The 15,764-nt window shown below is 38.6% G+C and overlaps 1 pseudogene; it reads right to left on the bottom strand.

The window, feature by feature from the left end:
• Positions 1–15,764, bottom strand: part of LOC100345864 (speckle-type POZ protein-like pseudogene) — a 148,784-nt pseudogene that overhangs the window by 24,497 nt on the left and 108,523 nt on the right.

Here is a 15,764-nt window from a genome sequence, read left to right as displayed (position 1 = left end):
GAGAATCAGACAACCTAATGATGATACTTAAAACTGTGGTCAAAGTCACAGAAAGCAACAGTTCTGTCCTTAGCATGATCCCTGTTTGGCAAAGGAGTTCATTGGTGGAATAAGGGTAGTGGTAGTGGTAGGAGGATGCAAGATGAGTCCAGGATCTCACCTGCGAGAAGCTTGTGGCATGGCCCAATGTGCTCAATGAGAGTACTGAGGCTCTGTGACAGTTGTTACTTTTTTTTTTGTATGGCAGGAGAGATGTGTGAGCCAAAATTTATCCATGATCATACTCCTCCAGGGATTAGTGAGGCTGTAATTCGTTTCTACAAGGCATGAAGGTGATAATTCTTGTTGAAATAGAAGGAGGCCTTTCACTGATATGTGGTGTAGTTATCCAATAGTCTTACCTTTTCTAAGCAAACAAAGGGTGTATTTACATGAAGATGCTTATATTTGAAGCCAAGAAGTGCTTCCATTGCATTCTACTATTCATTAGCAGTATTTCTTGCCAAAAGAAAGCGAATGAATTATGAGAAAAAGAAATAAAAGATACGTTTCAATAAACTTTTTTTTTTATTGGAAATCAATTCAGGATATGAAAACTTTGTTAGATCTTATGTTGTGTCCTTTAACTTGCCTGGAATTAGATGTGATATTCATGTGCATTAATTTATATTGTTAATGATCAAATTTTGATTAATTATTCTGATAATATTAGAATTACTCATTTTAATGTTGGTACTTCCTGACTTGCTTCATTTTCTTATTTCTCTTTATTAAATAAGAAATTAATTAATCCTTCAAATGATTTCCTTCTGTCTATGGCTATATACTTGTTGCTAATAAGAATTTCTTTTCTCTAGACATCACGTCAAAATTTAGATATTATGTTATTATAATTGCATATTAAATATCAGGTGACTATAACTGAACCTGAGAAGGGAGCTATTGTTTATGCATGCTAAGTAGTATCTTTTTGCAGTTAGGAATATTATATTCTATGCTCTGTTCTGAATTCTTTATGTTGGATATGGGATGTGGGATCTTAACCAGTGTCTTAAAATTTTACCCAAATACTAGCCCTAAACTTATTTAATTTCAGCTTTTCACTAACTTTTTGGAATCTGTATGTGTTATGATCTCCATTACAAAGCTGAAGAAACTGGGACTTGAATAACGTAATAAGAAGTGACAGAGTGTGGGTTAAAATGTCTCTTTGCTTTTCTAACCCTTCTTTCTTTCAAAAAATAATAGATGAGAACTGATAAGAAACACACACACAAAAATTTATAAGTACTCTAGAAGTCATTTCCTGTTAAGCAAAAACCAATTCCTTTAAATCTTCTGAATTTTAACTTCCTATGGTCCACAGTAACTTTTGTTTTTCTCTTCCTGTTTACTTTCTTTTTGTCTCCAGTGATCTTAATTGCCTTCCTCTTGTCACCATGAGTTCACTAGAGCTGACATGGACAAGAGAATAACAGTATGTAAGGCTAATTAGTTCCTCAACCATGAAAGACAAGCTCAGCAAGGAATAGACCCAATGAAAATGACTCACACATGATGGGGAAAGCTTAGTGACTGTCAGAATGGAAAAAAGATGGTGAGGGAGTTGGAAAATTTTATGTGTGTGTATATATCTGCACACATAATGATTTACATCTTCGGTATTTTAGAGCCATTGATAAAATTGAGGTTGGTTGTGTTCAGTTTTGTTGCCAGATTAAATTAGATGGCATTGAAAACAGGAAAACAAAACCATTTCAAAGCCCACAATTTCCTGCCAGTAGCATGCTGTTTTTTATTTCATTTTCTTTTTTTTTTTTCACCAGAAACCTTTTCTTTAAGGGATACAAACTTCATGCATTTCATAACTGCAACTTTAGGAACATAGTGATCTTCCCATCATACCAATGTGATCTCTTAGAGGTGAATTAATATGATACAAATCTGAGAAAAATTGAATGGCATCCTGTTAAGGGAATGAATGATGGTAGGATCCTTATTAGTAAGGCAGAAAGGTGAGTAGTGGGATGTTGACCAAAGAATAGAAAATAAATACATGAGACCATAGAGGATACATGAGACCATACATGTGACCATTGAGGATGGTATGTTGTAGGTGGCAAGAATGTTGATTAATAATCTTTTCAATGTAAATGGAAGAGAGTGTGTCACAATGGATGAGAGTTCTCTGGAGCCATGCTTCCATTTACCACTCATGGGAACTTGGGAATGTTTCTTAACCTTTCTGGTGCAAATCTTTCATTTAAAATAAGGTTAATAAAAATCATTGTGGGGATCAAATGAGATAATGTATGTGATGTCTTAGGATATTCCAAGGTATGCAATAAATATCTGATACACATTAGCCATTTTTTATTATGATCAGTAGGAAGAAAGTTTAGAGAGAAAACACATCCTGACAAGTGAATAGGAAGAAAAAACCTTTGGCTGGAGTTGTTGAATTTGCACTGTTCTATTTTATATTTTTCCATTCAAAGTCACTGTGTATACCCAAGATAAAGGGATCTAAATTGCTAATGGCTCAGTCTAATAAGCCTATCAGTTATTCAGTATATATCTCCTTTGAAAAAAGAAAGAATGTACTGTAATTAATGGAAGAGAAATTGGTTTTCAAATGTCTGAGTATTATAGCAGTGTTAATTGAAACTTGCACTTTGGGTATATTCTTAGTATTGATTGGTAGCTATATAAGCACACACACAAACACACACACACAAGCAAAACACAAGTATCTCATTTTTACCATCATACATTTTCCTTTTACAGTGCTCTGTAGATAAAGGAATCATTGGATTCAACTATATTTGTAAATTTTCCCAGGGTATACTTTGATACTTGGTCAGAGCTTCTAATAAAATTGGAATAATATTTAGGCTCATACCAATGTTATGTATGGAACTGTTTGCATTGTAGAATTAATAAATCTCTGTCTAAAGACCCACTTTGTCATCAGCAGCTACCACTCATAAACATTGCTCTTGGCTATATGCTGAGAATGGAAAAAAAATCTAGTAAATCTGATAAAATAAAAAATGCTTAATTTTACAACCTTTTAAACTTGTTAAATTCTAATAAGTTGAGAAAGTTGATCTTAGATGTTTTCTGTTGCCTACTTTTGCACCTATGTGCTCCAAGAACATTTTTATTTCACTTGATCAGTTTTTATTGATGTCTGTTGATGGCACAGATTTTGGTGTGCATCATTTATGTGTGTGAAAATTCCCTGTGCATTTACAATATGCACTACACATTATGTGCGCATAGAGAATTTGATTGGAATCAAGTACATGATCTTTTGCACCAGGTTCCCTAATACTTCATAACTGCAGGGAGCACCATTGCTGGCCATGATTATTGAAGTATTTAGGAGGTTGAACCTTTCCTTAAGGCCCTTGTCTCCTAGACTCTATTCTCAACACAGCTGCCTCTAAAGCATGCTCTCCTCCCTTCCAAACCTCCCATGTGGCTCAGAGTAAAATTCAAAAACCATACTGAAAAACTCTTGCTATCCTTGACTTCTTCTTGAACCTCTGGCCCCTATTCACTCCCCAGGCACCCTAGCTTTGCACCATCATTCCCATGGGCATACACTTGGCTTATTTTCTCACCCCCTTAAGGTCTTTGTCCAAGTGCCATCTTAATAGAAAAACCATCTTGGACTGCTCTGGATGTAATACCCAGGCCTCCATCCCAGCAACATCTACCCCTTTTATCAAGAAGTATATTTCCATGTAGCACTTGTCCCTCTATTTCATGGTTTGTACTCTTTCATTTATTTGTTTTAACTGTTCCTTCCAATTAGAATGTAAATTCTCTGAAGGAAAGGACTATGTTATATTGACTAGTTTATCCTCTTGGCAAATAATAGGCACTAAATAAATAGTTGTTTTTCATGACTGATTGAAGCCAACTTGTGTCTAAACCTAGATAGTAGAGTGGCGTTAACTATTTCTCCTTGGTTTAATTTATCCTAATGAGATGGAGATAATTTTTTTAGAGATTTTTTATTTATTTGAGAGGTAGAGTTATAGACAATGAGAGGGAGAGACAGAGAGAAAGGTCTTCCTTCTGTTGGTTCACTCCCCAAATGGCCGCAATGACTAGAGCTGCACCAATTCGAATCCAGGAGCCAGGTGCTTCTTCCCAGTCTCTCACAGGGGTGGAGAGGCCCAAACCCACTGTGCCACAGTGCCAGCCCCTTGAGTTGATTTTTGTGTAAGATGTAAGGTAGGGTCTTGTTTCATACTTCTGCACATGGAAACCAGTTTTCCCAGCACCATCTGTTGAAGAGACTGTCCTTGAGCCAGGGATTGATTTAGCTCTTTTGTCAAAGAATAGTTGGATTAGTTGGTTGTAGATACATGGATTGATTTCTGGAGTTTCTATTCTGTTCCATTGGTTACCTGTCCGTTTTTGTGCCAGTACCAAGCTGTTTTAATTATAAATGTCCTGTAATATGTCTTTTTTTAAATTTGACAGATAGACAGTGAGAGAGAGAGACAGAGAGAAAGGTCTTCCTTTGCCGTTGGTTCACTCCCCAAATGGCTGTCACTGCTGGAGCTACGCCGATCCGAAGCCAGGGATCAGGTGCTCCTTCCTGGTCTCCCACGCGGGTGCAGGAGCCCAAGCACTTGCCTTGCCGGGCCACAGCATAGAGCTGGACTGGAAGAGGAGCAACCGGGACTAGAACCCGGTGCCCATACGGAACGCTGGCGTGGCAGGCAGAGGATTAACCAAGTGAGCCACAATGCTGGCCAATATGTCTTTTTTTTTTTTTTTTTTTTGACAGGCAGAGTGGACAGTGAGAGAGAGAGACAGAGAGAAAGGTCTTCCTTTGCCGTTGGTTCACCCTCCAATGGCCGCTGCGGCCGGCGCACCGCGCTGATCTGATGGCAGGAGCCAGGTACTTATCCTGGTCTCCCATGGGGTGCAGGGCCCAAGTGCTTGGGCCATCCTCCACTGCACTCCCTGGCCACAGAAGAGAGCTGGCCTGGAAGAGGGGCAACCGGAACAGAATCCGGTGCCCCGACGGGGACTAGAACCCCGTGTGCCGGCGCCACTAGGCGGAGGATTAGCCTAGTGAGCCGCGGCACCAGCCAGCCAATATGTCTTTAAATCTGGTACTGTGATTCCTCTAGCTTTGTTTTTGGTTGCTTAAGATTGCTTTAGCTATTTAGGGTCTCTTGTGCTTCAATATACATGTTAGCATCTTTTTTTTCTTGGATCTGAGAAGAATGTCATTGGTATTTTGATTTGGATCTCAATGAATCTGTAAATTGCTTTTGATAGTATGGACATTTGATTATATTAATTCTTCTAATCCATGAACATCGAAGATTTTTCCATCTTTTTGTGCCTTCTATTTATTTTGTTAATGTTTTGTAATTTTTATCATTGAGATATTTTAATTCCTTGGTTAAATTTTTTCCAAGGTATTTAAATTTTTTGTAGCTATTTTGAATGTGACTGATCTAACAATTCTTTCTCAGTCATGATATTGTCTGTGTATACAAAGGCTATGGATTTTTGTGTTTTAATTTTATATACTACCTTTACTAAGTACTTTTATCAGTTCCAATAGTGTATTAGGAAGTCTTGTGGTTTCCTCTGAATATAGAATCATCTGCAAATAGGGACAATTTGACTTCCTCCTTCCTGATATGTATCCCTCTGATTTTTTTTTTCTTTCCTAATGTCTCTGGCTAAAACTCCCAGGACTATATTGGATAGCAATGGTGAAAGTGGGCATCCTTGTCTCATTCCATATCTTGGTGGAAATGCTTCCAACTTTTCCAGTGGAGCTATATTTTATATGGTTCCTGTCATTCAGGAGGGCTATAATGTCTCAACATTTAGAGTTTTAAGTTCTTTTAGTTGAATTTCTGACAGTGAAGGATTATTTGACAGTTATCTATCACATATATTTTTAAATTTCTTATATTCAATGACTCTATAGCCTCAATACTTGGTGACTTCTGTAGAAAAAAATACTGGCTCAAAAAATAAAAGAGAGGGAGGGGGGAGAATGCACAAGGATTTTCACTGCAGTATTGGCAATTTTGTTTAAGTGCATGACTAAAGAAATGACAGAATTACCATATGGTGGAGAACTTTGTAGCAGTTTGAAATAAATGAGGAGATTGTGTGAATATATATACAAATGTGTAAATATAAGCAAGTGTATCTCTTATGTATATGACTGTAAATTTATTTTTCTAGTATTGTTATTTCTTTACTTAACCAAAACATATTTTTCCTCACCACCCTCAATTTTTCTACATTTATTTCTTTCCCTTTACTTCTATGTCTGAGTTCAGATCCCACATTTAATCATTCAGTACCCTGAAGGAAATATATCACTTATTGCATTTATTAAAATGGGTTTAGAGTTTTGTTCTTAATTTCCAAGGATAGAATTCAATATTTTATCTTTCTTTGTCTAGAACAAAGAAAGAAAAATTACAACATAATTCCTATACTTTATTTATTTGGTATCCCAGTTTGTCTCCTATGAACTTTTATTAAAGGAAATCATTTCCACGATTGATTTATACCCATTTTATCTTGTTTTTATTTTGTTTTAATTTGAGATGGAGATGCAGAGGGAGAGGGGAAAGGAGAGGGAGAGGGAGAGGGGAAGGGAGAGAAAGAGAGAGAGAGAGAGAGAGAGAGAGAGAGAGAGATCACACTCCCCAAATGTGCAGTTGGGCTGGGGCTATGCCAGGGTTTAGACTGTGAGCTGGGAATTCAATTCAGGTCTCCCACATGGATAGTAAGAACCCAATTACTTGAGTCATCACCATTGCCTCCAAAGATCTGCATTATCAGGAAGATGCAGTGAGGCAATGGAGCCAGAAATCAAACCCAGATTCTCCAGTCTGGAATGTCAGTTCCTTACCTGGCATGTTAATGGAAAGTTAACTACCCAGCTCCTCTTTGTTGTTGTTGTTGTTTTATGCTACTTTAACATATAAACAATAGGCAAACAAAAAATCAGGAAGAAAATTAAACAGAATAGCCATAGGTAAAAGGGAGTACAGAGAGATATAAAACTTTTTTTTTTTAAAGGACTTAGCTTTTTAGAAGACAGAATAAGAGAGGGAGAGACAGGGAGAGTGAGATTTTCCATCTGCTGATTCACTCCCCAAATTTGTGCAATTACTAGGTTTAGGCCAGGCCAAAGTCAGAAGCCTGGAACACCATCTAGATTTCCCTCATGGGTGGTAGGGCCCCAAAGACTTGGGTCATATTCTGCTGCTTTCCAAGATGCATTAGCAGTGAGCTGAATTGGGAGTGGAGTAGTTGGGACTTAACCCATATGGGATGCCAGTGTTTCAGGTAGTGGCTTAACCCACTGTACCACAATACTAGCCCCCATAGATCAATCTGTTTGAATATAATAATCTAGACTGCAGGTTGCTATCAGAGAGTTCAGCAGTATCTATATGTTTCTAATTCCCCTAGCTTTCTAGATTCTATTCCTATGAACATTCACTTATTCAACATTTACCTGTTGAGCAGCTATGAATCTTGTAATGGTTTAGGTGGTTGGGAAGCAACACAGACAAAACTAATTCCTGCTCTTTATTACTGAAGAGAGAATAGCTAATACAATGAGTTACAAATACATGCTATGATATTAAAACCAAAATGCCCTAGGGGAAATATATAAAGTAGAGTTACAGGGATAGAGGTGCTGTAGGAACGTGGTTCTTGCAGCTACCATCCTGTGGCCTTAAAGAAAGAGGAAGACACTGGCAGGGGTAAAAGAGAGGAGAACATGCTCCGTTCTTTTTCCAGATGGCACACAGAGAGTGCAGTGACTTCCACTCACGTCCTATTGGCCTGAACTTTGTCATGTGGCCATATCTGGTAGCTAGGAAAGCTGGTATAAAGTCTTTGGCCACGGTTCCATCCCTAAGTGAAACTTTCATTGGTACAGAAGAAAGGGACAATAGGTATTGAGGGGGACAGTTGGGAATTTTTGCTGCTAAAAGTGAATGCATTTACAGAAGAGGGAAAAAGACAGAGAAGGCAAATAATACAGGTTTATTGAAAGCACGAATACAAACAATATTAATTAAACTAATTAACATGAACTTAAAACAGAATATTCTAAAACTGGGGGGTAAAATGTTTATAGCGTTTTACTTGTCAACTCTATATCATATTTCTAGAAATATCATTTGTAAATAACATGACAAATCTCCCCCATCTCCATCTTGCCTTAAGGTAAATTCCTTCCTTCAATCAGAATTTTTTCTTTCTCCCCCTAAGCATTCTAGAGGCTTTGTACACAAAGGGAAATATATATATATTTTCAAAGCTTTATTTATCTATTTGAATGACAGAATGACAGAGACAGAAAGAGAGACAGAAACTAAAGAGAGAGAGGGAGAGAGAGAGAGATCTTCCATCCACTAGTTTACTTCTCAAATAGCCTCCATGGTCTGAGCTGGGCTAGGCTGAAGCCAAAAGCCAGGAACTCCATCCTGGTCTCCCATGTGGGTGGTGGGTGACAGCACACTTGCACTATCATCTGCTGCCTACCCAGGCACATTAGCAAGAGTTAGATTGAAGTAGATCAACCAGCACTTGAGCTGGTGCTCAGATATTGGACGTTGGTGTTGCAAGCAGCAGCTTAAGCCACTATGCCACAATGTCAGCCCCAGGAATATACTTTTACTGTTTTTTAAAGACTTATTTATTCATTTGAAAGTCAGAGTTACACAGAGAGAGGAGAGGCAGAGAGAGAGGTCTTCCATCCACTGGTTCACTCCCCAATTGGCCGCAACAGCCGGAGCTGTGCCGATCCAAAGCCAGGAGCCAGGAGCTTCTTCTGGGTCTTCCATGTGGTTGCAGGGGCCCAAGGACTTGGGCCATTTTCTACTGCTTTCCCAGGCCATAGCAGAGAGCTGGATCAGAAGAGGAGCAGCCGAGACTAGAACCGGCGCCCATATGGGATGCTAGCGCTTCAGGCCAGGGCTTCAACCTGCTGCGCCACAGCACCGACCCCTGGAATATACTTTTAAATTTATTTATATATTTATTTGAGAGGCAGAGACACAAAGAGAGACATAGGCAGCCAGAGAGAGATCTTCCATCCACTGTTTCATTCTCCAAATATTTTCAACAGCTTGGGCGGGGCCAGGCCAAATCCAGGACTCAGAGACTACAATTGGGTCTCCCTCATAGGTGACAGAGACACAAGTACTTGTGCTATCACCCGCTGACAGGGTGCACGTTAGCAGAAAGCTGGATCTGAAGTAGAGGTGGGATCAATCTATGCACTTCAATATGGGATGTGGATGGACCAAGTGGTGTCGGAATTTTTTGCACAAAATGCCCATCTTTCAAAGAAATCTTAGTGGGAAGTGCAAGATATTGTTTATGGAGCTAAATTCCTAAAGAATTACTTGCATTTGAATCTTCTTTAGTTTTTTATAGATAATAACATTTGTCATCCGTTCTCCAGAAATCCTGACTTGAAAAGGTAAAATGGCACCACTTTCCACATGTATCAGTGGGCCCTAAACATGCAGTTTCCCCTTCCTTTCTTCCCCTTCCTTCTTGTCTTCCTTTTTTCTTTTGATTTCTTCATTTTAATGTTCATCTCCTGATTCCTTTCTTTTCATTGTAGTTTTTTTATTTTATTTTATTTGACATGTACAGTTATAGACAGTGAGAGAGAGACAGAGAGAAAGGTCTTCCTTCTGTTGGTTCACTCCCCTAATGGCCGCTACGCCCAGCACTGCGCCAGTCCGAAGCCAGGACCTGGGTGCTTCTTCCCGGTCTCCCATGCGGGTGCAGGGCCCAAGGACTTGGGCCATCCTGCACTGCCTTCCAGGGCCACAGCAGAGAGCTGGATTGGAAGGGGAGCAACCGGGACAGAATCTGACACCCCAAATGGGACTAGAACCCGGTGTGCTGGTGCTGCAGGCGGAGGATTAGCCAAGTGAGCCATGGCACTAGCTTCATTCTAATTTTTATCTCCTACATATTTTTATTCTTAAAAATATTAGCTTTCATTTTTATAAGATTAACCATTATATTATTATATATTATATAATATATTATATATATATAAATTTACTTCTACACTTTCTATTTTATTAGTTAATACTTTTATCTCTATGAAAATACCGTGCTGTTCTTATAAGATGATATATTCTTTTTTTACTGTTTTTCCTGCCTATTAAATCTTTCTCCTGATGCCTTTTTACCATCTCCCCCACCCCCTTACCTTCTCTTTCTTCCTGCTTTTTATTCTCTTTTCATTCATCCACATTGTTTTCAGTTGTACCAGATTTCGTTCTAAAAGTTAGAGTTACTACCATCTCAGTGGACAAACACAAAGTAAAAAAGTCTTTAGGAGCAGGTAAATTAAAATCTGCTTGATGATATACTGCATGAAGACATTATGACCTTATTTTACTAATTTCGATTGTATTCAGTAGTATTCAAATAGTCATATGTCTAACATACTTAATTTATTAAAGTCTAAAGACAATGTTTCATTTGCAGCTTCCTATATTATAGTTACTCTGTTCTCAAAACTCCTCCATACTACCCACCAATAAGTCAAAAATTTGTAACAATAATTTATAATATTTATATTTTATATCAATATATTATATTTTATAATATTTTATAATAATTTATAAGTTAAAAATTGAAAACCAGTTGTGCAGGCCAGGGATCCACAAACTAAGTCCAGGGGGTCCAAATGGCATGTTTTTGTACAACTAACAAGATAATAATTTTTTACATTTAAAAATGGTTAAAAAACAAAAGAATGTTTTATGATATGTAAAAGTCATGTGCAAATCAAATGTTAGCATCCATTAATCAAGTTTTATTGGCATGTAGCCATGTTCACTTGTTTACGTAGTGTCCATGGTTTCCTTCCTTTGTTGTGGCAAAATGGGACAGTCAATGCATATCCTACAAAGCCTAAATACTATTTGGCCCTTAGAAAGAAAGACCACTCTCCCCTAATAAGCTTCCTTGTAGGACTATGAAACTCAGAGCATCTGAGTAAGTGAAATTTACCTTTTCTATTGGCAATACAAAATTAGCTTATCAAAAGTTGGGGTTAATAGTAGAACATTGTGGGGTGCTTTCTGTTTATATTTTAAAAATATGGAAGGCTCATTTTTTTTTTTCAAAAAAGCAAAGAAGTAAAAACACTTTTGTATTTATGCATTGTGCATTTGTGCATTTTCTGCATAAATTTTGGAAGCAGGAGCAAAGAAGGGTTTGGCCAGGCACCTTCAGTTGGAAGCTGTCTCTGAATTTTCTTTGATGGATCTTTTACACCTGTCTGAGGAGCTGAATGATAATCTCAAGCTGCATTTTAGGACTCTTCCTTGCCAAAGAAGGCTTTGGCATTCAGACTGTGTTACAACATACTATTTTCCTCAGTTTTTCTTCCTTATTTCTCCATTTTCTTTATCTACATTTTTATAATGTTTTATATTTGCAACAAAGCATTCTTTACATTACCCACCATGAACTTATGGAGTTTTTCTGTTAATTTTTGGGTCTCACTGTCTTTTGATTTTAGATTATTATTACTTATTATCAATGTTATTATGTGTCAGTTGATTACTATTTGGGCTAGGAAAATGATTAGAAATCTATTCAGCAAAATAACCTGAACTTTTAAAATTTATTTGAGAGATAGAATGTCAGATACAGTGAGGAAGAGGAGGTGGAAGAGGAAGAGAGAGAGAGAGACAGAGAGAGAGAGAGAGAGATACTTCCCAAATGGCTGCAACACCCAGGGAAAGGCCAGAATTAATCCAGAAGCCAGGAATTTCATTTGGATCTCCCACGTGGGAGGGAGGGGCTCAAACATTGGGCAATCATTTGATGCCTTCCCATGCACATAAGCAGGAAGCTGATTTCAAAGAGGAACATCTGGAACTTGAAACTGCACTATGCAGTGGCTTAACCTGTCGCAGCATAGTGTCAGCCCCTAAAAGCACCTAAACTTTTGACTCAGTGGACAAGTGTAAAGGCTGAAGCCTATAATAAATATGTGTGTTTCTTCTGAGATATATACAGACGTATCTAATATGTGTGTATATGAATAAATATTCATGTCAATCATTATGGAAAGTATGTTTGACTACATAGTAATGGGAAGGAAAGATAATTTTTTTTTGACAGGCAGAGTGGACAGTGAGAGAGAGAGACAGGGAGAGAAAGGTCTTCCTTTTGCCGTTGGTTCACCTTCCAATGGCTGCCGAGGCCAGTGCACTGCGGCCGGCACATCGCTCTGATCCGAAGGCAGGAGCCAGGTGCTTCTCCTGGTCTCCCATGCGGGTGCAGGGCCAAAGCACTTGGGCCATCCTCCACTCCCGGGCCATAGCAGAGAGCTGGCCTGGAAGAGGAGCAACTGAGACAGATTTCCGGCTTCCTGACTGGGGCTAGAACCCGGTGTGCCTGCGCCGCATGGCGGGGGATTAGCCTATTGAGCTACGGAGCCGGCAAGATAATTTTTTAATGGAGTAACTAACAAGTGACTATTAAATGCCCACAGGGAATGGACTATCTGGTTGGCAGGATTGGCTTCCAAGTGACTGATTTTATGAGACTATAAATTCTTCGAAACCACTTGCTAAGCCAACAAGTTAGCCAGCAGGATTCAGACTAGCTGGAATTTGTTTGAGAGAAAATGTACTGCATGTAGTCGGATATGAGAACTGAAATGAATGCAGTAAAATAGCTCCATTTTCACTAGAATCAGTTGCAAGGCTTCTTTTTGCACAAGGAAATGATAACGTTTATGATGTGACTCATGGGTAAAATGGAGGCAGTTAGAAGCTCAGAGCAGACGGCTGCCAGCCGCATTCCCTGCCCAGCTACCTTGTAGATAGGGGGTCAGTGTCTCCTTGGCACACTGACTGAGGGGCTTTTGGCTAGCGAAGTTCGTTGATTGAAATGGATTTCATCTTGTTAATGAAGCTACTAATGCCGTTTGTACTGAACACACCTTTTTTCCTAAATCTTTATAATAGATGCAATCTGCATTAAACAATTAATCAGTAAAGATTAGGGACTTAAATATTTTCTAGTTGTTTAATAAGTGTATTTCTCATCCTTCAATTGATGGTGATATCTCCTTGAGACAAGTAATTATAGTTTTTCATGTCCTCTCAAGTACATAATACATGCTGAGCAAAGAGAACAGATTTACTTATTTCACTTATTTATTATTTATACTCTATTTACTTCCCAAAAAGATTTGAGCTGTCTTGTAATAATAGATAAAATAGACTCATTAAGTAGTGATTTTTATAAAAGCAAAAACAAGAAGCATAATGCATATTGGAATGACTACATTGTAAGTCCTAGGGCATTTCATCACAGAATTTAGCTATGACTTTCTTAGTAAAAGAACTCAAGGGAGGGGCCAGTGCCTGCAGTGCCTGCATCCCATATGGGTGCCACTTCAGGTCCCGGCTGTTCCACTTCCGATCCAGCTCTCTGCTATGGCCTGGGAAAGCAGTAGAAAATCATCCAAGTCCTCGGTCTCTGCACCCCGATAGGAGACCTGGAAGAAGCTCCTCTGACCACTGGCTTTGGATCGACCCAACTCTAGCTATTGAGGCCATTTGGGGAGTGAACCAGCAGTGGAAGACCCCCCTCTCTCTCTGCCTCTGCCTTTCAAATAACTAAATCTTAAACAAACAAACAAGCAAATAAAAAACCTCAAGGGAGTAGGCAGTATCACTAAATTCTGGCTGAGCATGGGCAGAAGGGTCAGCATGTTCCCTGTGGTGTCATAATCTTGTGCAGTGGTGCATTTGGTCTGGGGACATATAAGTGAAAACATCATAGAGTTTTGCTTCTGGCAAGAGACTCTGCCTCCCAGATGCTTCCCTTCTCTTTATGAAAGAATATAAGGGCTGCTTTCCTGGTAAAGAAAAATTAGTTTTAAGGTATCTATCCTTTGACCCTCTTTTGGGCATTTGGGCTGATTCCAGGGGTGCTGATTGGTGGGCATGAGGCTTCAGGTCCACCAGCTTCTTGCTTCCAGGTCATCCATCCTACTCTCTCACTATACAAGTGAATCAAGTAGAGGTGTGACGAATTTTACAGCACTTCTCACACTAAAAATAAAAGTCCGCTACAGAAAGTAACTATGATTGGAAGCAGGATAACTTTATTACAAGTGGAAACACAATATTCATTATGGTGCTAACATGCTCAAATTGTCACAGTATAGGTAAAGTTAACTAAAATGCACAGAACATGGCTGTGAAAGAATATTTTGTAACACAACAGACAAGTACTTTAACAGTAATCTTAAGGCAATGTGATATCTAATTTTATGTGTGAATTTGATTGAGTTAAGGAATGGTCAAATAGCTAGTAAAACATTTCTGGATATTTCTGTGATAGTACTTCCGGTAAGGCTTACCATTTCAACCAGTAGACTGAGTAAGGAAGATTTTCATCCACCAATGTAGGAGGGCTCATCCAGTTCCTTGAGGACCTGAATAGAACAAAAAGGTGAAGGAAGGGAGAATTTGCCCTCCATCTCTCCTTTAGGTGGTGCAACCATCTTCTCCTGACTTTTGACATAGAAGCTCCCACTTCTTGGGCCTGCACTGTGACTGAATTTCAGCACAGGAATTCCTGGTTTCTCAAGTGCAGTTTGCATATTACAGAACTTCTCAGTCTCCAAATCATGTGACTTCATCCTATCATAAATCTTCTCCTTATCTATCTACATCTTCTATCTATATCTATCATCTACTCTATTGATTCTGTTTCTCTGGTGAACCCCAATTGATGCAGATACCAAATTTCTTTTCATATGGCCAAAGCCAATATTTCAAGCTACAATTCTGTAAGGCATGGCCCTGAAGAGATGCAGCACGGACATGAGGGATGCAGCTCTCTGATCTCAAACTTCTTTTGTACTTGAATCTGAAGAAAGTAAGAAATAGCACAAATTGAGATTACTCCTTTCAAATTATAATTGCTTTTTTTCCCAAGACAACTTGTTCTCTAATTCAATAAGCTTTCATTCAGCTTTTAGGCTGATGTTCTAGCAATGGTTAAAATAAGGGGCAATTTAAAAGTTTTAGTGCTAATTGAGCTCCTAAATGCAGGCTATCGATATTGTTTATCTAGATTGGGGTCTACAAATGTTTTTCTCATGGCTGGTCAGATATTAATATCTTAGGCTTTGTGAGCCATCTATCTCTGCTAAAATGACTCAACTCTGTCACTGTAGCAGGAGGGAGGTGGTGGTGTGGGGAAACAGGACTCTGCTCTGCTTGCATTGTTTGTTTTGACTGATGGCAATCTTAGGGGGCATATTATAATATTCCATTTTACAAATCAGGAAACAGAGCAAGTGAGAATTGCAGAGCAAAGAATGTAAGCACTACTTACATAATTTCTGGGGTTTGGATCTGACTTGACCAACTCTATTTTCTTTAATTATTTTTTCACCATAATTTTAGATTGGAAATCATACACCTCACTCTAGTCTGGTCAACTGTAGCCTTCTTCATAGAAAACACTGTGTTATTCATGAAAAGCCAATTTGTTTTTTTATTGTGAATTATTTATTTATGATTTACCTAAAACATTTGCAATTATAAAGGACTTTCTTCTTATTAGCTCACTTGATTTCACGTATTAGCTTAAGGACTTTTAATCAGCTTAGTTTCCTAAGCACTTCTGCCTTTGCAGTGTAGGAAGTCTGGTGTGCTTGCCTC

This window comes from Oryctolagus cuniculus, chromosome 8, assembly GCF_964237555.1.
Source record: "Oryctolagus cuniculus chromosome 8, mOryCun1.1, whole genome shotgun sequence".
In the NCBI taxonomy this organism is placed as follows: domain Eukaryota; kingdom Metazoa; phylum Chordata; class Mammalia; order Lagomorpha; family Leporidae; genus Oryctolagus; species Oryctolagus cuniculus.
The sequence above is the reverse complement of the archived record's forward strand: the minus strand, read 5'-3'. Positions and strand labels throughout refer to the sequence as shown.